The sequence below is a fragment of the Coturnix japonica genome, chromosome 4 (assembly GCF_001577835.2).
Source record: "Coturnix japonica isolate 7356 chromosome 4, Coturnix japonica 2.1, whole genome shotgun sequence".
Lineage (NCBI taxonomy): Eukaryota > Metazoa > Chordata > Aves > Galliformes > Phasianidae > Coturnix > Coturnix japonica.
Genome location: NC_029519.1, coordinates 81,090,951 through 81,115,314, shown reverse-complemented (window position 1 = coordinate 81,115,314; position 24,364 = coordinate 81,090,951). Strand labels below are relative to the sequence as shown.

The 24,364-nt window shown below is 45.7% G+C and overlaps 1 long non-coding RNA gene across 3 annotated transcripts in view; it reads left to right on the top strand.

Moving 5' to 3' along the window:
• The window catches only part of LOC107314125, a 53,220-nt gene extending 29,149 nt beyond the window's left edge, over positions 1–24,071 (top strand). The window contains exons 1-4 of one of the 3 annotated variants that reach the window (XR_004307111.1): positions 11,052–11,117; positions 11,673–11,917; positions 22,516–22,584; positions 23,944–24,071. This is a non-coding gene — a long non-coding RNA (uncharacterized LOC107314125). Of the gene's footprint in view, positions 1–11,051; positions 11,118–11,672; positions 11,918–18,095; positions 18,231–22,515; positions 22,585–23,943 lie in introns of those variants that run through there. The other 2 variants (XR_001555304.2, XR_001555303.2) reach the window with 2 other exon arrangements.
• The last annotated feature ends 293 nt before the right edge of the window (positions 24,072–24,364 follow it).

Sequence of the window (24,364 nt, the reverse complement as noted above, 5' to 3'; positions counted from 1 at the left end):
GGTGTTACTTCTTTCCTAATGAAGAGGATAATTGACCACAGGTGCAGCAGATAAAGGCTCTATTGCTGGTGACATTTGTACTGAGGTGGGCTGTGCTGAGCTTAAAGAAGAGATACTTGTCTGATCACAGGTATTGGATCTGAAGTGGGAATTAGTCCCCAAATCTCACAGGCCAACAAAATGATTGTGATGGATTTTTTGTGCTTTTCTGAAAAATCTATGAAGTCCCCAATGCAGCTGTATTGTTTGGGGAGGTGGAAGGGGGGGGGGAAAGGTAATAGGCAATTGAATCAGTTTTAAGCTGTTACAGCCAGAGCAGCGGAGCAGAATAAATCACCGTAATCAAAACAGAGCTGCTTTATGACACTGAAAGCTGAACAATGAGCCTTCACATAAATCCACTCCACCTATTAGGCAGAAAAGCCCAGATAGTCAATATTCACATTAAACATCCATCAAAAAGTGCTTTGCAGATTGCACTCCCATTTGGGGATTTCTCCATTTCATAGTCAATTGAAGCTATACAGCTGATGATTGCTATTGGATAACACCACCTTCGTGGGGTGTAAACTCACCTGAGGAAGTGATACTCAGGTCTGTAGTGAGTATGAGTGGGGCAGCTTGGAGCAGCTTTGCTGTTACCCAGAAGTTGTGGGTCTCATTTCCCAGCCAACGGCAATGATTCTCTATAGGACTTATCAGTGGCTTTGGCAGATACAGGATGAGGAGAGGTATTGGGACTGAAGCTAAGCCATCCTATGAAGAGGAATTCCTCAGCTGGAATGAGCATGTCACTTACATGTCACATCCATGAGCATGGATGGACTTGGACCAACCAGGAACCTGACACTGCATTTCTAAGGCCCTTAATGCATAAAGAGGTGGATGGAAAAAGGGTCAAAAAGAAGCATACAAAAGGGCACAAATAAGATGGGAAGTAATGGCCTTAAGCTGCACCAGGAGAGGTTTGAGTTGGATATTAGGAAACGTTTCTTCTCCAAAAGAATAATGTTGCCTTGGAACAGGCTGCCCAGGGAAGTGGTGGAGTCACCATCCCTGGGTCTGCTCCAGAGCCATGGCGATGTGGCACTGAGGGATGTGGTCAGTGGGCATGGTGGGGGTGGGTTGGCTTATCTTCAAGGTCTTCTCCTACCTTAATGATTCTGTGAGCTGGGGAATATAATAATTAGTGCCACAAAGAGTAGAATGCGGCATCACTTCCATTGTGAGCCCTTTAGCACTCTTCCTGCAGTGGGAAGTGATCTATGTCAGGCATGAAACAGAGCACCGAGCATTCCTGGAAACTTCTGATTTTAAGCATTTTTGAACCTCAACTCTCCATTTGTGAGTAGGGATAATGCACTCAAAGGATGCAAAGATTAGTTAATTAATGGGTTGTGACATACTCTGATGCTGTGATAATGAGCACTGCTAGGAAGACCATGATTAAGGCACTGATTCAGTGTATTTTATTTAGATGTCTAACTGAGGAGATGGGATCAGACCCTGAGGCCATCTGATCATTCCACCCCCTTCTTTTACCTATGTGGGGAATCCAGTGCTCTGTCTTGGAGAAGGATTAGAGACTCCCAAATCCACAACCAAAAATGCTGGCATGTCTGTGCCTATCCTCATTTAGAGTGGATATCCTAAAACTATTCTATAACTACAGCATAGTATAGGCAGGACATGGTACAGAAACCCTGGTGCTGCACCCAGCCTAAGGAGGGAAGACATCAGGTTTGCTTGTGGAACAGCTGGTAAACTCAAATGAGGTGCAGCTTTCAGGAGGTGGTGGAAATGGCACAGCATCCTATAGCTGAAATTCATGGAATCATAGAATGGTTTGAGTTAGAAGGAACTATTAAAGGTCATCTAGTCCAAATCCCTTGTCATGAACAGGGTCATCTACAGCTCTGTCAAGTTTGTATCACGACACAAGCATTTGTATACATTAAGAGACTTGCAGAGTGCTGTAACAAAGTCATACTAAATCCTGGAAGACCTGTAGGGCCAAACCCTGGCAATGAGGAAACCAAGGGAGATGGATGAGGAGCCATGATCTGACCATCAGTTGTTTGGACTCGATGGTCCTTTGTGGGTCCCTTCCAGCTTGGGATGTAAGATTCCAAGATCAGTGATACTGCAGAAGGTGGGTGATTTTTAGCAAGGATCTGTGGTGTCTAGCACTCTCCTTTAGGCAGCTGTCAAGAAAGATGAGAGTCATGAAGAACTGATAATAGGACATATACCTCTTGATATATGGAAGGACTTAAATGTTTGTTGGCCACCTCGACTCTGTCTTACCTTTGCAGCAGAGGCACATGGCATTCATCCATGGGGCTCTCACTGACTTGGAAAGGTGCCTTGTTTGGGCTGGCTGCTTCCCATTGCATACCTGACACCAGTTATCCATCCTTCTCCCTGACTCTGCTCACACATGAAGCACCCACATCCTGGTCAGGAAGGGTCTAGCTGTACATGGTCCTGGTTCATGCCCTGTGCTTTCAGCTGCAAGAGGGTTGGAGGGTGCTATGGGGATGCCTCACCCCACCAGGCTGACCAAGGGTTAGAGCAGAAACACATTTCAAACCCCATCTCCACAAAATAGAAACCTATCTCCCTTCCCTGCTCCCATTAACAGATCTTCCTCGAATAATTCCCCCTCTGCACCGCGTGAGCGGATCTTCCAGCTTTCACTTTCTGCTGGCTTTTCTTTCACTGACTTTAGTTTTCACTTTGCTGAGGCTTTTCTCTCATTGACTTTTATTTTTTAAGTCAAGTCAAAGGGGCTTGAAAGAAGGTGACTCATCCTCTTAGAAGTCCCAGCAGCTCATATCTGCTTTTTGGCACCAGCTGAGAGGTGGGAAAGAGGGAGGGGGAAGAAAGAAGAGAAATCGATGGACCTTTTGTGTGATTTTCCACAGCTCACCTGTTCTCTGTGCCCATTTTACCCTGTTCTCAGCTGGGGAAGATAAGGTAATTTACTTGGTGGCAATACTTCTGCCCTTTTAGTCTTTTTAAGCCTTAATTCATTAGAAGAGGTATGATGCAAACAAAGCAGTGGGATGTGAGCAACTGTTTTAGAGCATTTTAGGGCTATAAGACAGGTGTGGTTTCCTCCCATTTTTAGGCACGACTATTCACACAAATACATGCTGAGGATGGTCTATAAAATCAGGATACACTCAGAGATGGATAATACTGCGGTGTCTTTTACAGGATGAAAACCAGGATGTAACAAGTGGCAGCCTCTAAACATGCAACCTATTTGGCCCTGTACAGCAGGTAGCTAAAGCAATGGCTTCTGTAGGATGCTGTGGATGTCAGGGTGTTCCATGGAGGCCATGAAAAAAGCCATCAGATGTAGGAGTCTCAATGAAAGCACAGCTGCAGAAAGAGCAGAAAGAGTAATGTGGAAACTTTCACTTTGTGCTGGTTGGTTTTCCTGTTCCTCCTTTGGCATCTGCTGTTGGCCACCAGACTAGGCAAGCCTATGGTTTGCCTTGGTTTTGCTGGTGTGCATCCTCCCTCATCCCCATTGAGGCTTCATCTCAAGATGAAGGATAGAAGGATCACTGTAATCCAATTCTGTGATTCTATTCAATGAAAAGGGATCAGTGGCTGGGGAGTCTGTGTTCATGGTTATACAAGACAAAGAGGATGAAGAGAAGCTGGACCAAGAGCACATGCATGGAGGAAGTAAGACCCGAGTTACTACATTTTTTCTCTTATTGATGCAGGTGGGGCTAGATTTAAATTGGCAATTTTGGAAAAAAGAAAAAAGAAAAAGATGGGGAACAAGTTAAAAACAGAAAAATAAATGTTAACAATGTCCCCCACTGGTCAGCTTTAACTATGAAAGCAACAGGATTGCCTTTTAAAGGTCAATTGAAGTGAAAATCTTTGCAGAAAATCTCTTAAATACTTGAATACCTCAATTGCTTTGAGTTGGGTCCCTGGCTCTGGGAGCTGAGAGTAGAGAAGCAGACTCTGTTATTGCCCTGTGGGTGCCTGTGCTACAAGGTAAAGACAGGAGTGTTGGGATGGAGGAGTGTTGGGATGGAGGAAGGTTTCCAGAAGGCTTTGCTCCCAAGGTCCTTTTTGCCTACACAGTGTCTATGAAGGGAAGAAAGGCTCTTTCAGCTTTTTCAGCTGTATCTAGCTGAATGTTCTCAGAGCTGGATGACAACCTGTAAGGATCCTGAGTCTGATTACATACAGCACTTCCCACCTGACCTCCATAGCTCCTGATTGCTTGTGCAAAAATTGCTGCTCCCTTCTTGGTAGTAGTAAGACTTGGAGAAGGATTTCACTGTTTTGCTTCCACTCATAGCATTAATAATGACAACATGGCAAGAATATGATGGTGACAAAGATGGGAGTTCCTGGGTTTATGAGATGTTCTCCATCATCTGATGCTTTTATAGCACTCAGAATTGGTGGGGCATACTAAGATGGATGGGAGAGATGCCTGGTTTGAAGCCAAGCTTTGTGTTGGAGGTTGGGGATGTGCCCATGGGAATTGCCACCCCTCTTTGTCTTCTGGTTGGAGAAGGCCTAATTAGAAGCCAATAACTTGCAGAGTTTCCTACTTTTCCGTCTCGCATTCACATCTTCCTCCTCCCGTGGGTCCTACAAAGGCTGTGATTTGAAATGGAAAGAAGTGTATATCATACATAAGCAGCAGTTGAGCCTGGCTGGGGTGTGAGGTCACATAAAGAAAGAAATAGCTATTGATTTGAGTGAACATACTGTGTTCAAATGCTGTGTCACAGCTCAACTGGGTCCTGGCTAGCAGGAGCCTGCAGATGCTTGTGCAGGGAATAGTTTTGCCTCTTGGACAATGAAGAGAGCACAGTGTTTGGTGAGTTGCTGGCTTTGTTTAAAGGGGTGAAGGGTAGAACCTCAGCCTCATCTCATTCCTTACATTCCTTCCCAGGTATGTGCCAAGACTATGGCACATCCAAGCCCATCAGCGATTAGATCACTTCATGGACAGCATGAACAGAAACTAGAGGGAGTAATCAGGGGAGTTCCATCAGCAACCCCAACAGAACAAATGGGTGTGTGGGAGGAGTATGGGAAAAAAAAAACCTTAATCAATAGGGTCTGGTTCACATATCTTGCTGAACAGCATCTCATGTTGGAGCCATGGGAGGCAATAAGCTGAGCCAGATGGGCTTCTGATCTGACTTAAAGCACACCATACTTTTCCCCATTGAATGCATCAATTGACCAGGACTGGATACTACATGGGCTGTAATTGGCGTGCTTTGGGCACATCTCTGGTTCTCATAGAATGGCCTGGGTTGAAAATGACCACAGCAATCATCTAATTCCAGCCTTCCTATTATGTGCAGGGACACCAACCAGCAGCCCAGGCTGCCCACAGCCACATCCAGCCTGGCCTTGAATGCCTGCAGGAATGGGGCATCCACAACCTCCTTGGGCAACCTGTTTCTGTGCATCACCACACTCTGTGTGAAGAACTTCCTCCTAAGATCCAACCTAAACCTCCCCTGACTCAGTTTAATACCATTCCCCGTTGACCTAAGAGTTCTCCTAAGACCACCCAGCTTGTGGCTTTGCTATAATCCTTTATTAATTCTGTACTTTTGCTTTGCAACTGTGACAGGCAGAAGTGTTGTAAGGTCTTGTTCTTATAAAGCATCCCTTATTCTGGGGATCTCAAATGGCTTTAGAAAGGAGATCAAAATCATCGCTTCCATATGGAAAAGGAGATGTCACTAAGGATGTCTGTGGTGCTTGGACTCAATGATCCTTACAAATCCCTTCCAACTCAGGATATTCTATGATTCTATGTTTTCTCTGTCATACCAGAGCCTTGACTGGGAGATTTTCAGTTGGAACAACCCAAAATCATGTCAGGGGCACACACACAGAGGACTGAACAGGCTGAAAGATGTTCCCATGGCCTCATCTGTATAAGAAACCAGTATAAGCATAGCTGCAAGAGACTGGGTGGAATGTGGCTCAGGGAATAGATTTTGACATCTAAAAGTTCATTAAGGGCCTTGAGGTCAGTGTGCAAAATGGCATTTGGGGTATTTCACTCATCAGCAATACAGCGGGGAGAATGAGGGCTGGTGCAGCTCTAGTGGGGACAGCAGCAGGGTTATCAAACAGCACAACAAGCATCCTGTCTCCTGCTCTCCTCCCTGGGCGTCTGGAGGACACTGCTTGCAGGGTGTTATCTCTTCTGGCCAGCAGATTTACTGATGGCAGGGTGAATAACTTCACTGCTGTTCCCAAGGGAGCCTGGGGCGATGCAAAGTCATCACAGATATTTCGGGCTGTTCTGGCTGAAGGAGAAATGATGATTCTTTCCTGTCAGTCCAGAAGTCAGAGCTCATTGCAATCCAGTGAGGAGAAAGGGACCCTTAGTGCCCTGAGGACAAGCAGCTGCCAAAACACCCTTAAGGAACAGGCTGAGCCATTCTTCCTTGTGTCCTTGAGGCTTGTTTGGGAGGCAGAGAAGCTAGCCAGCATGCCAGCATGGATCAGCTGTGGGTACCAGCCCCATGTCTAGCACTGTGGGATGACATTTGGCCTGTTATCTTCTCTACATGCAGCACGTAGCATTCCAGAGCTCCCATTTGGCCCTATGACACCCAGGATGGTGGGGCCATTCATTGCTTCTCATGGCTGAGGCTGCATGATAGGAAAAGTTGAGTGAAGTATGAGAGAAAGGAGTTCTATGTGCCCCCTGTGTGTGTAAAGAGGCTGCACACTTCAGTTCCAAAATAGCTGTGATGGCTGTACACCATACTCTTTCCAGGTGGAAAATACTCTAGTTATATACAATGCTTCACCCAGGCAAAATCTGCATTTTTAGAGAGTGAGTTTGTAAGACGTAATTCTTACAAGCAATTCTTCTTCCTTCCCTGCTCCTCTGATGTCACTTCTGCCTTCCCCAGTTTGTGCACATCTCAGCTGACAGCCTTTGGTTTGATGGGGAGGATTCGCCTTGTTTGGATCCACCAAGGCCCTCGAGGTTATCTATTCATCTTGTGTCTAATTAAGACTGACCCAGTCCATGCCATTGCAGGCAGCTGCCGTCGTTGCCAACGACAAGCGATGATAAAGAAGTCTGGTGTTTAATTAGTCCATGTGAGTCTCACCCACAGCCTCTTGTGTCTAGCTCTGCAGCAGCCCCTAAGCAAACTGTTGGATGGGAAGGGCATGGAAGCCCTGCGTCGTGTCCAAGAAGGGCAACAAAGCTGGGAAGGGTCTGAAGCACAAGTCCTATGGGAAGAGGTTGAGGGAACTGGGACTGTTCAGACTGGAGAAGAGCAGGCTCAGAGGAGATCGTCTGGTCTGAGATCTGATCTGACACACTACAGTGGTAGGGATCAGCAGAGAAACTGTCCCCTCCCCTCCAGTCCTGATGGTCTGTCTATCCCAGCAGCATCCCACACAGCCTGACAGCATCCATCTGCCTGTGATGGAGACACGGTTGAGTTTCAGGCTGGAATGTATAGGGAACAAAACCCTTTATCCGTTTAGATGTTTCATCATCTGGGTTAGGCTGCATCCTACAGCTGTCAGCTTGATTTCATTGCTGGGAAGAAATCCTTTTGTTTGCTAGCCTTATTCAGCTCCCTCAAAAGAAGAATTACATTAAGGAGAAGAGAACAAGTACATAGCCCCAAAAGCTTTAACAAAAAGAGATTCAGGATGTTGCAGAGTCCTCTGCTGTGCTCTGAGCCTGATAAGACAGTGTAGTCACTGAGAGTTTGGGCTTGCCCAAGTAAAGTGGCCTGGCTCTTCCAGCCTGCAGTAGACCTGAGTCAGGATGGAGGTGAGCCCTGAGCAATGACATGGGTTGCCCAGTGTTGTGGTGAATGCCCCATTTGTGGAGAGAAAGGGTGAAAATCCACTCCCTTTGGATGTGGGATTTCCACATCTCCTTCCTCCATTAAAATCTGCAGCCACCCCCTATGTTGTACTGTGGCCGTTCTCTTTTTTCAGTAACATTTGCTGTTTGAGGTCTGGGCAATGAATGCACCTCTCTGGTTGTCATGAGTCAGACAAGGACAAGGTCACCCTTCCATCTTGTGTGTAGCGCTCAGGAAGGTGTGTGGGGTGAGTCCTCAGCTTTGGGGGCAGAGGATGCTGTGTTGCCAAGGAAACAGCACACCAGGTATCCTTGGAGTCCTAAATATACTCTTCAAAGAGAGGATTTTGTATCTACCAACCTCCCCACTAGCACAGCTCCCTTTGATTCCTCCCTGACCCAGCTCGGGCAGTGCTGGACCTGTTCCCATCACAGTGCAACTCAGGGCATGGCAACCTGGGCCTCCTGCAGTCATTGGTGTTTGGTGCAGAGAGGATGCTGTGGCCTTTCAGCTGAGCTCACCTGCCCAGTGCAGGCAGTTGAAAGGCAGAGTTAGAAGACAGAGGGGTGAATTCCTCTATCTCATGCACCTGCACCACACCTTGCTGTGCCACAGCTCACTTGCAAGGCTGTGAGAAGACCACAAAAAGCAAACCTGACAAAAAGAGAGAGAAAACTTTTCCCTCTGAGCATCTCCAGAAACTTGGATTAGTACAGAAGGCCACAAAATCATTTTGCTGCCAATGGATGAGGTTGGGCTTCCCTTTGGTGACCTTTGGGATGGTTGGATATTTGGAAAAATTAATTCTCCTGGAGAGTGGTCAAACATTGGCACAGCTGCCCAGGGAAGTGGTGGGGTCACCATCCCTTGAAGTGTTGGACCATGGAGATGTGGCAATGAAGGATATGGTCAGTGGGTATGGTGGGATGGTTTGGGGTTGGACTTGGGAATCTGAGATCTCTTTTCCAACCTCAGTTCTCCTTTGATTGTATGACTCTGTCCTGCCTGAGCACCAACGAGAATAACAACAGCCACTGCAAGAGCAAGTCAGTGCCTGTGTGTCCAAGTGACAGACAAACACTGATTTCATTAGACAATTCCACTCAAGGAAGACACAGCAAAATCTGTGATGCCGGTCCTGGATTATTAAAGAAGTATGAAAGAAATGGCTCGGTACTTGACCGAGTTAAAATCTCCAGGCAAGATTTATCCCCCCTCCTTCTTAATAGAAGTCACCCAATTACAAATATTATTAGCAGATAAAAACTGCTGGCACAGGTACACCATTTTCCAGATCATCGTCGCTTTGGCTTACTCCAGCTGCTACAATAACAAATGAGCTGACAGCTTCAGAATTAGAAACCCTCTGCCACCTTCTTTTTGCTGGAAGCGGAGAGAGTTTTTTTTTGGAGAGGGAGAAAAACTTACATATGTTTTTCCTACTTTCATCCCACTTGTTCTCATGCTCCAAAATAAGGAAACCCATGTTGTTGGATGGCTTCAAAAACGGGTTTGGAAGCAGAGGGGTTGACAGTGGCAGCAGACACCTTCTGCAATTAGGAAACTGTATTTGTGATGTTCAGTATTCTATTTCCTTGATGTTTTAATGGAGTTTAGGCTCCCAAAAATCTTTAGAGGAGCCTTTAGGACATTTGGTAGCCATTAAGCTAAGCTTCACATAGGCAGGAGAATGCCATTTCAGGAGGAAGAAAGGACCAGATTTCAGCTGCTCAGCACATCATGCCTGGAACTCCAAGCCAGCCCTAACGTGGCTGGAAGAAAGAGGAAAGAGGGAAAGATTTGGCCCAGCTGTATCATTCTTGCACAGACTCCTTCTGAAGGCCAAAGGAAGATGGATGAAGGTCTGTCAGAGGAGATCTGGGGAGGTGGACTTCATTGCATATGTACTTTCCTCATTCGTATCTCCCATCCTTCCCAGCCTGTGCCTGATATGCACCTCTACAGCTCTGACCAAGCTACCAGTGGCTGCTCTTCCAAAGTTTTCTTCTTGAGGTGTGTTGGTGCCTCTTAGACCTCCTTCTTGGTTTTAGCATCCTGCTGTAGGTACCAAAGTACCAGCATCTGCTGGGGCTGTCAATTCCTGCTCTGCTCTACACTTTGTCTTGTCAGTATCTCTTTGGGACATAGAGTCACTCATTAAGCAGTTCTTTCTTACACCTCACACTTCTCTAACAACTAAAGAACAACCGAGGGAAAATACAAGGATGGAATTTTGGAGAGTGAAAGAAAAGAATGAATAAGGCAGAATGAAATGGGAGGTGTCTGTACGCCTTCTTGTGTGCAGGCAATGGTATGTAGGTCACCGAAGTATTTGGCCAATGAATCAGCCAATACGGAGCCATTTGTGCAGCACCGAACCCAAGCTCCCAGGGAGGCAGGGATGAGAACAGGTACAAGCCTGACCCTAGGGGTAAACCTGGAGTCACTCCACCTCTATACATCCCATGCTCTAAGGGCCCAGCTCCCCCAAGCATTTTGTTAAGGGTCTTCCAAATGTGAGAGCAACAAGGTGGGGAATAGACACTGACATTGTGAACTGAGCCGTGGGCTGAACTTAGAGATATTCAGAGATCTGGCTGCAAAGTTATAAAAGGCCCTTGAAGGCTGTGCTGGCTGCTTGCATTTCCAAAGTGTTTCTCCACTGAGTTCATGGGATATGTGGGGTGTCATCTTTCTCTGATGGCAGCATCCAGCAATTCTCCAAACAAGCAGAACAGTAAGAGCTCTGGAATGAAAGTGAACAGTGCAGAAACAGCAGGAGGTCCTGACCGAGGGAAGACATTATATTTGGAGGAGGGGAGTGTAACTATGAGTATGATGTACTTTCTGAGAGCCCAGCGTAGGGGAAAATGTTTGCTTGGAGATCAGTGTTTTCTGAAGGGTAGAGAAAATTTTTCTAGCTTAGTGTTCCAGCTACACAACTGCAGAGACACTCAGTTTGAGAGAGAGACACCCCTGCCTATAGCAAAAGGTTGGAATTAGATGATCTTAAAGGTCATTTCCAATCCAAACTGTTCCATAACTCTATGAAAAAATTCTTTACCCAGAGAGTTGCAGGTGCCCCAACACTGGAGGTGCCGAAAGCCATGGATGGTGTCCCTTCCAACCCATCTGTTCTGTGACTCTATGACCTCTATGACTCTATGACTGTGATTCTATGGAAGACCACACGAAAGTAACAGCCTCAGATGCACACTTCCCACTGGCAGCTCCAGGGCAGATGCTCATAACCAGGTTTCTCTCTCCTCCAGTAATAACTCAATCAGTTCAGTGTTGGGGATGGGATGATGGGCAGTGCAGTTTCATCCCAGGAGCCATGAAGACTTTTATCACCACTGAGACAGGCTGATAGATTGGATTGTTAGCTCATTAGACCTGTCTGGGAAATCAGCACACCTGCATATGTTTTATGCCTTCTTTCAAGTTCTTGATAAAATCATCTCCCTCATCCTCCTTGCCATCTCTGAAGACCTGGCCTTGCAGCTGTACAAGTAAACGACATCCCCTCCATTTATAATCATCAAAAGGAAACTGAGAAGGGGGAAAAAAAAACACCCAACCCTCGATGCTAAGAGCACGCACTAAAATGTTATTAAGTCTATTGAATTTCATTTGCACAGCTGGAGCTGTCCCTGTTCTCTTTGGAGAACCAGCAATAGGGGCAGGCTGAAATGATGGACATCCTTTCCACTTGCTGTTTTCCAAGTGTATCAGTGCAGTATCTCAGCAGGATGAATGTGTCCCGTATCTCCCATACACTAATGATAGATTTTCTTCTTCCCACTTCAGGCAGATGTATAAATAAGCCAGACAGTTGGCTGCATACCTGGGGAGCTGGCAAACATCTCCCACAAAGAGCCATAAGTGGGCAGTGATGTGCATCACTTACTGCATGAGTTGTGCTCACGTCATGTCTCCTCTACTGGTGTCAAATCAAGAAGGATTTTGAACCTCAAGACCCATTCTACCCCAAAGCTAAAGCAGTCTAAGACTGTTGCCTGTTGTTCTAATTGCAGCTGCTTGACAAATAACAGGTGAGAAACAAACATGGATTGTCATGGCCTCGTTGTGGTTTTGCTCTGAGAAAAAGTCTTTGCTGGGATCAGCAGGACCTGTTCACCCTACATCCTGGAGTCCATGTGTCAGACTCAAAAGCCATGCTGGAAATGGGAAGGTTGAAGCAACTTCGAATTCTGTCTGGTCAGCTGTGATTCAATAAGCCATAGAATCACAGAGTCATTAGGGTTGGGAAGGACCTCCAAGATCATTAGGTCCAACCATCAAGGCCAACTGGGTTGCCTGACAAAACCACCTCTTTGATCACACCAGTTCTGAAAATGGAATGGATGGATGGCACAAGGCAGTACCAGTCCTCCACATAAAGCGTGAGTTTATGGATGGGTGACATCTCCAGGAAAGTGTTGCCACATCACCAAGCTCCAGGCCTATGCCAAGAATCACTTGAATCTCCATGCTCCATGCAAAAGGAAGATGGAAAGAGCTGGCACAGCCCCATCTGCCATCCACTTGGACCAGCAGCTGAAGTGCAGGGAATTAAAACACCGTGTGTGTGCATCACTGCTGGGGACACCCCAAGGACAGCCTGGCTGTCACTCTGCCTCCCCATGCGCCACCTCTTTGGTTAAGGATACAGGGAATAGTGGAGAATGAGGGGAAAGCCCATGGAGGAAATCAAATCAAAATTCATGCGGCTCTGCCTTTTCATTTGATGATTTCAGGGTCGTTCATAAATTTACATATTTAATTAAATGCCACGAGAAAATGATTTTTCCATTAGGCGCTGTTCTCATTACACTTCACAAGGCACAAGTTCTCATTCCTGGTGTGCAAGGCCAGATAACACTCCCCTGGCATTTAGGAAAGCTGCAGGAACGTATTGCCAGGGCTTTCAATGTGGTGTGTTCTTTCCCCTCTCCCCCATCCCTGCTTCTTTTCTGAAGGGCTGAAAATCAAGAACAGGGATGGTATCCATGGGGTTGTCTTCCCTCTCCCCTTCCTTTCTGCTAAGGAAGGCTTTGTAAGTGTGAATTGGAAAATAAGGCAGAAAAGAAAGAAAAAGGGGACTCAACTATAAGGATGAGAGGGATAAAACAAGAAAATGTAGCCAAAGGGAGGGAATAGAAAAGAGAAATGAATTGAATCTGAGTAGTCAGGTGGCTGTGGGCTGTTTGAAGGTCTCTGTCCAGGTGAAAGAGATTCCAAGAGGAAAAATGCACTTCCACTACACAGCATCTGTCCCCACATCAAGGAAAAGTAGCTGCCAAGGGCTGCAGGATGGAAATAAAGGTCATGGGGAGAAAAGGAGCTCCAGTGCTGCTCTTGCTGTCTCTTGCTTTTGCTTCTGTCCTTTCCCAAGCATTGACTTTGAGGCTTATCCACAGGTGAACTGAATTTGCTGCACTGAAGTGCCCTGGGATAACAGTGTTTGACTTCAGGTGACCTATCATTTCCTCCAGAGTTTGGAAAAGGAAAACCTTGTTGTCACATTCCACTGCTTAATCCCCTGGAGCCCATTGGAACAGCCCTCTGCACATCCACAGCCAGAGATTAGAGCAGGGATGCTCTGACAGCAGATTCCAGTGTCTAATCAGCTCAGCTCTATGAGCTGAAGACACTGAGGGAAGAATAATGCATAGCAGCAATGGAAAGCAGCACACTTAGAAGAAACACAGTTAGTGGGCATGGTGGGGTTGTGTTGATGTTTGGACTTAATGACCTTAATGATGCTATGATTATATGACCAGAAGCACAGTGAGCAGATTGAGCCCCGTTGTTATTCCTCCAAGTGGTGTTAACTCCCCTGGCTCAAAGAGCAGAAAATTTAATGTGTATGCTTAAGCAAACTAAACCAATAAAACCCCACCCAAAATACTCCCTCAAAATCATATTCTTGGACAAATAATGTGGGAGATTTCTGTCCAGGTTATGATTGTCTTTTAGGAGCAGCTGGCTCTCTTCATTTAAACCAGAGGTTTTACTGATGTCCCTTGAGAAAAATAAAGCAAAATCATTGTCCAACACTTGCCTGCAGCCAGTGTGGCTCAGGAGACTGTCTGCCCTCTTCTATCACAAAGAAAACTAGCAATTCAGTCTTTATTCCCTGTAAAGTACCACCAAAATCCACTTGTGTCCTCAGTGGATGCTTGGATCCTTTGGCCCTTCAGCAAGGACAGGGTCTCCAAGTGCTACTAAGCAAATGTTTACTGAAAAAAAACCCCACAACTGCTATGGCTGTGAAAGGACATTTAGAAGATGTTTTGCTCCTAATATTGCAGGAGAAATAGGGAGAGACATAGTAAATTGGTTCTTAAGATGCACATGACAGTACAGGGTGCCGGGTATAACAAGGCAGTATGATCATAAAACCTCTCATTTCATGCTCTTAAAGGAATTTGACCCTCTCTGGAATTTGTCATGGATGGATCTTTATTTTTTTTCTTATTAAATGGTTGCAGCCAGTCTTTTACTTACAGTCAGGGTTGGGTGAAATGCTTTGGAAGCCGCTCTAAGCCCAACTCCATATGGTGGGAGATGTGTGTATGTAACACTTGGCTTTTGCTTACCTTCCCCTTCCTTGGAAGTATCTTAACTCCCTGCTGGGCCAGTGGGAAGGGAACCAAAGGACTTCCCAATTCTCTACAGCACTACTGTAAGGCCAGAAATAAGGCCCCAATTAAACCTGCAGGGAAATTGAGGCATCTGGTTCCCACTATTTGCTGAGGTCAGGCAGTAAGGGTCTGTTTGGAAGACTACAAGAGGTTATATTTTATTACACTGCCGACTCCTCAGCTGCAGAGCATCTATTAGTGGTTGAGATGAGGTCACCTGCTGGATCTCAGCTGACAGGTGGTAGGTCCTGCCTCAAGGGTCACAACTTATTAAAATGTAATTGCATTGTAAATTGAATGCGTTGAACCATTGTCTGATCACCATCCAAATCTTTGACCAGCCTGGCTTAGAATGTTAATGAACTAATCTACAAATCCCAGGAAGGAGAGAAAAGTTTATCTGCTGGTCTTACTCAAGGGATATGTTTTGCTTTGCTGTTGCAGTGGGATGACATGTCAACTGATGTATGGGGTACCAAGTAGAGTGTGGGAAATGGTGCAGATTCCGGGGCTGTGTGGGTCAAGAATGGCCAAGTGGGATTAGAGGGAAATCTCATGAAGGAAAAATCAGGATTATCTCTGCTCAGTGCCAAAGTTTCTGAGATTAAGGCTTTAATTGGGAACTCAGGAGGGTTCCCAAGTTAACTGACCCAACTAATTAGCAAAATAAGGATGGTCCAAATGACAAGTGCTTTCAGGACACAAGCTAGTCTCTATCAGCATCATGTGGCAGGTAGACACACCAGACATGGTGGAAAATGGGCTGTATTTCTGATTTATGCTGTACTACGTGTGGCTGTTGGCAGTGGGGCACATGGACAGGAAATCCTTGGAGGGTTGGGTAGGAACTTGACCAAGCCCGTTAATAAAGACATGGTTGGACAGTTCTTATGGGAGGAGTTCTCTTAAGGAAGTCTATTTCAAATGGAGTTCATCCACTTGGGAAAGCAGAAAACCCTGGGTTGAAAAGGACCACAATGATCATCTGGTTCCAACCCCCTGCTATCTACAGGGTCACCAACCAGCAGCCCAGGCTGCCCAGAGCCACATCCAGCCTGGCCTTGAATGCCTGCAGGGATGGGGCATCCACAGCCTCCTTGGGCAACCTGTTCCAGTGCGTCACCACCCTCTGGGGGAAAAACTTCCTCCTAAGATCCAACCTAAACCTTCCCTGTCTCAGTTCAAAACCATTGCCCCTTGTCCTATCACTATTCACCCTTGTAAATAGTCATACCCCCTCTTGTTTATATGCTCCCTTCAGTGCTTGGGGTAGGACTTCAGTGTAAAGCAACAGTAAATTCCACATCAACCATAGGTACTGAGCCTGGCCAGCAAGTAGGAGAGGGAGAGAAGCTGGGATGTCTCTTGAAATGATCAGATTATAGAAAGTGTTGGGTTGGAAGAGACCTCAAAGAACATTTAGCTTCGACCCATTGCTGCGGGCAGGGTTGCCAACCACTAAATCAATCAGGCACCAGATCAGGCTGCCTAGGGCCCCATCCAACCTGGTCTTGAGTACCCCCAGGAATGGGGCATCCACAGCTTCTGTGGGTAAATGTCAGCTCTAAAGCAGAAGTCAAAGTCAGGGAGTCTTTAATTTGGCAGGTAGAGTAATAAGTCTGAGTAAGGGAATATAAAAGACCTGAATTGCCAGGGTTCAGGCAATGGAGATACTGAGCTCAGCTATTTTTCCTTCACTTCTCCTTTCAACTCAAACCTCTCTTCCAGTAACACCCCTGGCCCATCCAAAGCAGGGGAGAGCAGATGAGCAGATTTCACTCCAGTGCTGCTCACTGGAATTGAGTCTCTGCCATCTGCTGTGGCATATGCTGTTCACACGACACGCCAACAGCACTGATGAGCAGACAAAATTGGATCCGTGGGTAGATGAGCTCCATTAATGAAACGTCATCAGGATCCTATGGATCCTGCGGAGCTGTGAACATGTTTGGCTCTGGGGAGACTTCAGAAGGGACGCCAGATGAAAGCATTTTGGGAGGGTTGTCTGGTCCTTGGCTGAGATCATGTGAAAGGAAGGGGTTATTTAAGAAACTAGACCAGAAATGCAGCACATCACAAACATGGTGCTGATATAAGGATGGTGCTGAGCTTAAAGTTTCACACTGGTAACAAATGCAATTAGAACAGAGCCCTGTTAAAAGAAGCACAACAGAAATATGTTGTGTATATAGACAGAAAAGAGTAAATACTTACTGCTTTATCCACTTTATCTTTCTGTAGGAACAGAGGCAATCGAAGGCTCCTGCTTGTTGGCAAATGAGTTCATTGACTCTATGAGTAAATTAGCTCCCAGTTCCCAGGTCCATCAAGACTTACATGAGCTCACTTTCACTGGAAAACTTTTTGTGGCCATAAATGTTTCAGCCTCTCTTTGCAGGAAGGAGACAGTCTCATAGAGGATCTTGGGTGCTGCTACATGGTCACAGTTGGTCATGGTCATGGTCATAGTTGGTCATGGTCATGGTCATGGTCATGGTCATGGGTAGGGCTGGGTGTGAGGCTGAGGGAGGTTGCAGATGAGGATAAAGCAGCTGACCGCCCTTAAAAGCTCCACTACACACTTTGAGAAGAACAAAAAAACAAGCAGTGTGCGTTCAGATTTCCTGGAGCAACGGGAGGTAAAGGCAAGTTCATGTCCGTGAGGTAATAAAACCCACTGAAAACCATTGTCTCTGCAGGGTTCCCAGTTAACATGGAGAAGCTTGTCTGCCATACAGTATGATAACAGAAAATGAGCCACAAATTGACCCATTAACGATGCACCCAGCTGGGCATGCTCTTTCTTCAAGCCTTCCTATTGATATGTAGCAGAGAGGCCACTCTATCCATGAAATGATGTTTGGTCAAATAGTTTATTATGCTGCAAAATGCAGATTTGGCTTGAGTGAAACTCTCAATGAACTCATTTTCCAGTCATTTGGTCAAAAGCCACTTATAAGATTTTCTTTTTTTTTTTCTCTTCTATTTTTTTTTTTCAGATTGCTTTTTAGAATTAATCTGCTGCAGCAGAATCGCGGCATTTCAATGTTAATAACTTTGTCAGAGGGAATGTTTTGATTTTTGATTTTCCAGTGCTGCCCGTCTAAGAAAAAAATTAGCAAGGTGCAGTAATTGCTCTACAAGTGAAATGAGGTGCGGACGTAACAAAATGAAGCCTTTCCTATGAGAGCAAAAAGTAATATCTTACGGTGCATCCTGGAACCATTTTTTGGAGGGATGGGCAGTGGTAATACTGCATCTTTAATTTGGTTCTATTCTTTGGATTTTTCTCTGGGTGGACCCCAAATGCATTTAAACAAGATATTGTTGCAATTCTCTCAATTAAAATGGAACAGCTTATTTCCCACAGCATAGGAACCAGTGCAAATAGAATTAGAAAGAATTAAGAGGACTGTGTGCCTTTCTTAGGAAAATGCATGGATTTCCAGCTTGAAAACTGGTTGCTGAATTGTTTTGTGTGTGTGTGTGTGTTTCCTTTTCATTCTGAATGATGCAGTGCTGCTTCATGCAATCACAGAATCATATTCATCATAGAATCATATTCATATCATTCATGTTGCAGGGAGAGAAGGATTCATCTATGGGGCTCCTCTGGGGAGTGCTCAATGTTCTGCATCTGTGGATTCAACCCTTCATGTGACCCAAAGTGCTTCCATACATGGAAAAAGGAAAGTCCCTTCACACATCCAGTCTCATGGTGAGAGGGGAAAGCATCCTCTGAGCCATATATTTTGCTCATCCAAATTGCTGTTATCGAATTTGACATGTGCTTATCACAGCATGCACAAGAGCCCTATGGGAAAAGGGAAGAGATGGGATATATGGCGATGATGGAAGCCAACCCCCAGCAATGTCTTACCTTTCTGGGTGGTGTTTCCTGCACAGGGACCAACAAACTGAGCACCATCACACTCAGATTTTGCCAGGAAAAATCTGATTTTCACAGACCTTCACCTCAGCCCTCCAGATACTTCTAGCCTACTCCAAGCTCAGGAAATGGAAGGACTGGTGACCCCACCACTCCCTGGGCAGCAATGCCAATGCCTGACCACTGTTTCAGAAAAGAAATTCTTCCTAATATCCAACTTGACCAACTTGTGGCCATAACCTCTTTCCCTATCACTGTTACCTGAGAGAAGATGCCAAACCCCCATTTGATGCTATGACAGTGGGATCACATCTATCCTAACAGGAAGGAGAAGGGTGGCTGCACCTCACGCAGCCAAAAGTGATTAGGGAAGAGATGCAATCGTGAGAAATACTTGTCACATTTCATTTGCAAACTCCTCTCTGCAGGGATCGCGTTCAGACCGTACACAAGAGCACCAGGGAGTGTGTTCCTCCTTTCATTTTGCAGAGGAACTTAGATCATTGATATTGTTTGCTAAGGCTCTGTCCAGGGAGAGGAAAGAGCTTTGAAATGCTCGGCTGAGATCCTGCAGTGAAGTGAAGGGGGGAACATGTTCTACTGTATTCAGAGAGGAAAAAAAAAAATCACCAGATTAAAAAGGATAAAAAGAAAGAAAGATAGAAAAGGATTCAGATTCAGGCATTACTCTGAAGTATGGAACACAGAGGAATTTTGTTGTTCTGGTTTTTGGGGGCAGACCAATGCACCAGAGATAACTGTCCCTGCAGAGCACCATGGCTGCAGCCATCACTTGGCACTTAGTGAGCTAAGTGTGCTTACTACACCCTTGTTTTGGTGATGGCAAGGAGGTGAGGAACGTTTTTGCAGGAGATTGGAGTGAAACCAGGCCAATTCTTCTCACATCACCACCTCCCCACAGGACCCTGCTTGCTTTTTCTAGGGCCACTTGATGAATCATAGAATTACTAATGTTGGAAAGGACCTCTAAGATTCCCAAGTCAAACCACAATCCATCCCCCTGTGCCCACTGACCACGTCCCTCAGTGCCACATCTCCACTGTTCTGAGACACCTCCAGGGACAGTGACTCCACCATTCCCTGGGCACCCCATTCCAGTGCCTGACCACTCTTTTAGAGAAGAAATGCTTCCTAATATCCAACCTGAGCCTCCCCTGTAGCAACTTAAGCTCATTACCTTTCATCCTACATACAGAAACAATCATCTTCTGACAGTGTGTCCCTTGCAATGCCCCAGCAAAGAGGGGGCAGCATCAGAGCCACCATGGAACATTAAAATTGCAGATTTCCACTGAGAGGTGAAAATCCCCTTTCTTCCTTGCCCCCTGCACGAGTCTGTTCTCTCCATCTACGCTGCTTCCCTTCTTCTTCCCCATCCTGTTACTTTTCATCAGTGAAAAACCCTTACTTCAGGAATTCATGCAGTGTTAATTTTGACTGATAGCTGCCTTCCAGCCTCAGGAAAAACAGCTGCTGAATGTGCAAGGCTGGTACCATCTTTCTGTAGCTCCAGGGTTGGGATGCATTCGCTCCTTCACTCAGTGCAGGGAGGATGCTCCAAAGATGGGTAGGTGATGGGAGCTGGTGAGGCATTTCTATATCAGCATTCCCTATGTTGATCAGTGTTTCTGTTAGCTCCATGCCTGGTTTGATCTCCTCTGGCAGGGAGGAGGATGAGAAAGTCACAGAGAGCTGATAAGTTTCAGCAGAGAGGGTATAGTCCCAGAAAGACTGTATGGTGGGTCTGAAATCACATCAAGGAGAAGCAGGAGATGCTCTCTAAGGGAGTGCCAATTCAATCCAGCATGGTAATTTTGGGACTGGCCCATCCAGTTTGTAGGGATGTGATCCTCGTATTCCCTAGCAGGATATAAAATTGCTTGGGATCTAATACCTGCAGGATGGCATTGGAATCATAGAATAACCCGGGTTGGAACAGACCCATAAGGATCACTGGGTCCACCTCCTGGCTCCATGGAGGAATACCTCAAAATCAGACCATATGTATGATAGTGTTGTCCAAATGCTTCTGGAAATCCATCAGCCTGGTGCCATGACCACATCCCTGGGAAGCCGGTTCCAGGTCCCACCCCCCCCCCTTGGAGAAGAACTTTTTCTTAATATCCAACCTGAACCTCCCCAGGTCTCAATATCCAACCTGAATGCACCAGGTACTGTGAAAATAGAAATCTGTGCAAAAAAAATTCCCTCACTGCATGTAGGAACTACTGAGAAGGTTCATCAGAAGCAACAGTGTCCTGTGGTAGATGCTCAGACATACCCAGTGTAATTCCCTACAGCAAATCCATAGGCTACTCTACTGGTTTCAGCTCTTGGCACCATTCTTGGCCTCTCTGCAGAGGCAGCAGGATGATCATCAGTATGGAAATGCTTTCCAGAAGCACACTCGGTGACTGGAGACTGCCTCTTCCAGCACAGATGTAATTAGTTGTGACGTGTGCCTTCCCTGAAAGAATAAAACAAGGACATGCATGCGTCTCTGTGACCACAGTGGCACAGCACACTGCTGTCAAGGCTGAGAATTTCACGATGCCTCCAGGCTCTGATGGCAGCAACAAAAATTGGCCTTTTTCTTTTGCTTAGTAATAGTTTTGTCTGTGTTTTCTGGGAGGAGAGAGCCCATTCGCACTGTTATCCTTTGCTATCCCAGAATAGACCATAGAATCATAGTGTGGCCTGGGTTGAAAAGGACCACATCTGGTTTCAAGCCTCTGCTATGTGCAGGGTCGCCAACCAGCAGACCAGGCTACCCAGAGCCACATCAAGCCTGGTCTTGAATACCTGCAGGGATGCAGCATAGATGAGCATAGATGAGGTGTTGCGTTCTGAAATGGAGAAATGCACTGAGAGTTGGAGGGTTTGTTTCTTTTCTTGCTTGAATTTTTTGTTGTTGCTCTGTTTTGCTTTCCCTCATGGAGCCGTACCACTGGAGAAAATATAGTTTTCTTCTATTACCTCTACGTACACATCTCTTTTCCCCAGCTGGAGGAGGAGGCATCTGGAAACATGTGTGCTTCTTTCAGGGAGTCTGTTAGAGTGCTTGCAGCTAATGGCTGGAATGTGACATAAATACCAAAGCAGATGTATTAGCTGGAGAAGCAGATGGGGAGTTCCACAGCTGCAACAAGTGGGATCCTGGCCCCTTCCCTGGGGTGTTTGAATGCACATCATACACACACACCTCCACCAACACACACCCCATGGGGAATGACAGTGGGGAGTAAGGATACCTTCCTCTAGCACAGAGGTGGCGTTGAGTTTTCATGCCATGCCCTGTGCATAGTGTAGGAAGAGGTGCTGCAACTCTTAGTGAGGTATATGAGAGATGGTATTTGGGGTAGTAGTTGGGTGAAATTAAGGCTCTGTTTAGCACTGTCACACAGTGCTTCTCAACCAAGTGAGGTGCATGCCTGAGGTCTTGTGTCCAAGCGATTCATCATCTTGAGTGGTCTTCACAACAGACACAAGGCTGCTGAAGGCAATTCCTGATTGCCCCATGAGCTCCAATGAGTCCAATTAGTCCCACCAGCTTCAGAGGGCACAAATGAGCTGGTGCTCTTACAGGGCTTTACAATACCCAGGACAAAATGGAGTTTATAATTCTGGGGTGTTTTCTAGCATTTTGGGTTGTTGAGACTCAGGGTTTTTGGAGTTCCTCGGTCAAATGCCAATGTGACACCAGGTAAACCCCCCAGAAAAAGACAAGAGAGCAAGACTGAACTCCTTTAATAGCACCACAAATATGATCAGGAGTTGAAGCACTCAGCAAGAGATGTCCCCCCACACAAGGTCCAGAGCCCCAATCTTCCACACAAGGCTGCTGTCATTAAACTGTAGGTAGAGGGATGGAATTATGCAAAGCCAAACACCTAATCTGTACATTCACATGCCTCCAATATACACAGATGTATTCAGCTCTCAAATAAGAAGCCAGCCAGGTCTGTATATACCTGCCGTAGAGAGAACACTAAGCTTAAATTTATATTATTATTATTATTATTATTATTATTGTTATTGTTATTGTTATTGTTATTGTTATTATTATTGTTATTGTTATCTTCTTTTTCCAAAGCAAAAGCCTGAGAGATCCCAAATCTGCACAAAAGGAAGTAAAATCACCAGCAGGATCTCCAAGGACAATGTAAGGCTGTAATTGTGCTATTTTGATTTCTCCTTACAAACAGCCCAAACCGAAGTCTAAGTGCAGGGTATGGGTATGGGGAGGGAGATCAACACTGGCTTTGATCCCTCCCCAGCTCCCATCCTTCTCTTGCTCTCCACTTTCTGCCCTCCCCACGTTGCCTCATGCCTCATCTTTCCATGTGGGCCAAAGCTTCTCCCATTCTCCTGCCTCCATTCCGTCTCCAGGCAGGACTACACAGCCATCAAAGCACCTTAAAACACATCCCTCGTGTCCTTACCATGACACTGCCGTGGGGATATGTTGGCCATAAAGAAAGCAAACTGCTGGGTGTCTCATTTTTGCCACCCTCTGCAAGCTCCGTAATCCTCCCTTTGTGGAGGCAAAATGCTAAGCTTCCCAAATTGCACGGCCCTGCTCTGTCACAACTGCAGGCTGAAAATCAAAGCTTGTTTGACATAAATGGCATCAGCTGGCACTATTATAACTTCCACACTACAGAGAGTATAGGCTGTGTCAGAAGAAATATCTCTCCGTGTATTATCAGCTGATTTAAATACTAATGAACCAATAACCACATTTGAACAGAATAATGGGCATAATAATAGAAGCCATAAAAGACAGAGGTACCTACGATATCCTCCGAAATGTTTCCAGGCTCTTTTCCACCCATGTATTAACCCTGTTAGTAGCATTCTCAGGAAGAAGCAGGGAGAAGGGAGGCCAGCAATGCTCAGACACAGCTGCAGAAAAGCTTTTATAGGCACTGCATGCGGAGGGAGCTGTGGACATGTTTATTCTGCATTGTACTTAGACGAGAGAAGTCTTCTGGATCTCACTCCATTTGTGGGTTGATGGTACCATGCTGGAGGTTGGCCTTCTGGTTTGCAGATCAGTGCAGATACTCAGAAGGGGTTTTGAAGGATAATGATGCATTGGAGAAGGATGAGGTTGTTGGAGGTCAGTAGATCCTTTCCACTATGTGAAACCTCATGTCAAGTCTGCAGACTGAGACCCTATATTTGTGATTCTGATTCAGTGCCTTGAAGCAGATGCTTGTTTGGTGGCCCAAATTTCTCCAGCCAGATCTTATGGTTGTTTCAGGGATCAACCTGAACTCAACTATGCAGGTCAAGGATAAAACCACTAAAATTTGAAGGCTTTAATAAAGACTCTTCCAGAGTCCAATGGAGCATCTTCATTTGAACCAACCTTCTAGTTCAGCCCATGGGATAACACCAGCTCTCAGTGCTAGCTAGTATTAATGATCACCTATCTGCTTTCAGACTGCTACTGTTTCATCCTTAACCACTTCTGGTTGTTTTTGTTGTTATTATTATTAATTTTCTTCCTTTTCAGGTCTATGAAACTTGGCTGCAAGTTGTGTGTTGGAAATGAGAAAATTCACTCCTGGCTTACATCAGGGAAGCAGTACAGAAGGAGAATAAGAAATGAAGAGCAGCAATAAAATGAATTATTCAAAAACACACCTATCCCTGAGTTCCTTGATCAATTACTGTCGCTATAGCAAGGCTATAAGTTATCAGAAAGATAGAAGACAATTAAAAAGGGAAGCCAACTGAGGGATCAGAATTAATTGGAGAGGAACACAAACAATGTTAAACAAGTGAAACACTAGGGAAAAATGACATCAAGAGGGACGTGTTTGCTTTTCCAGTCTTGCCAAAGCATCAAATAGACATGGAGTACGCAGGACACTCAGCAGGAGAAAAGTGACCATGTAAAGGAAATTCCAGCTTTGAATTAAGTGCAGCTGGTT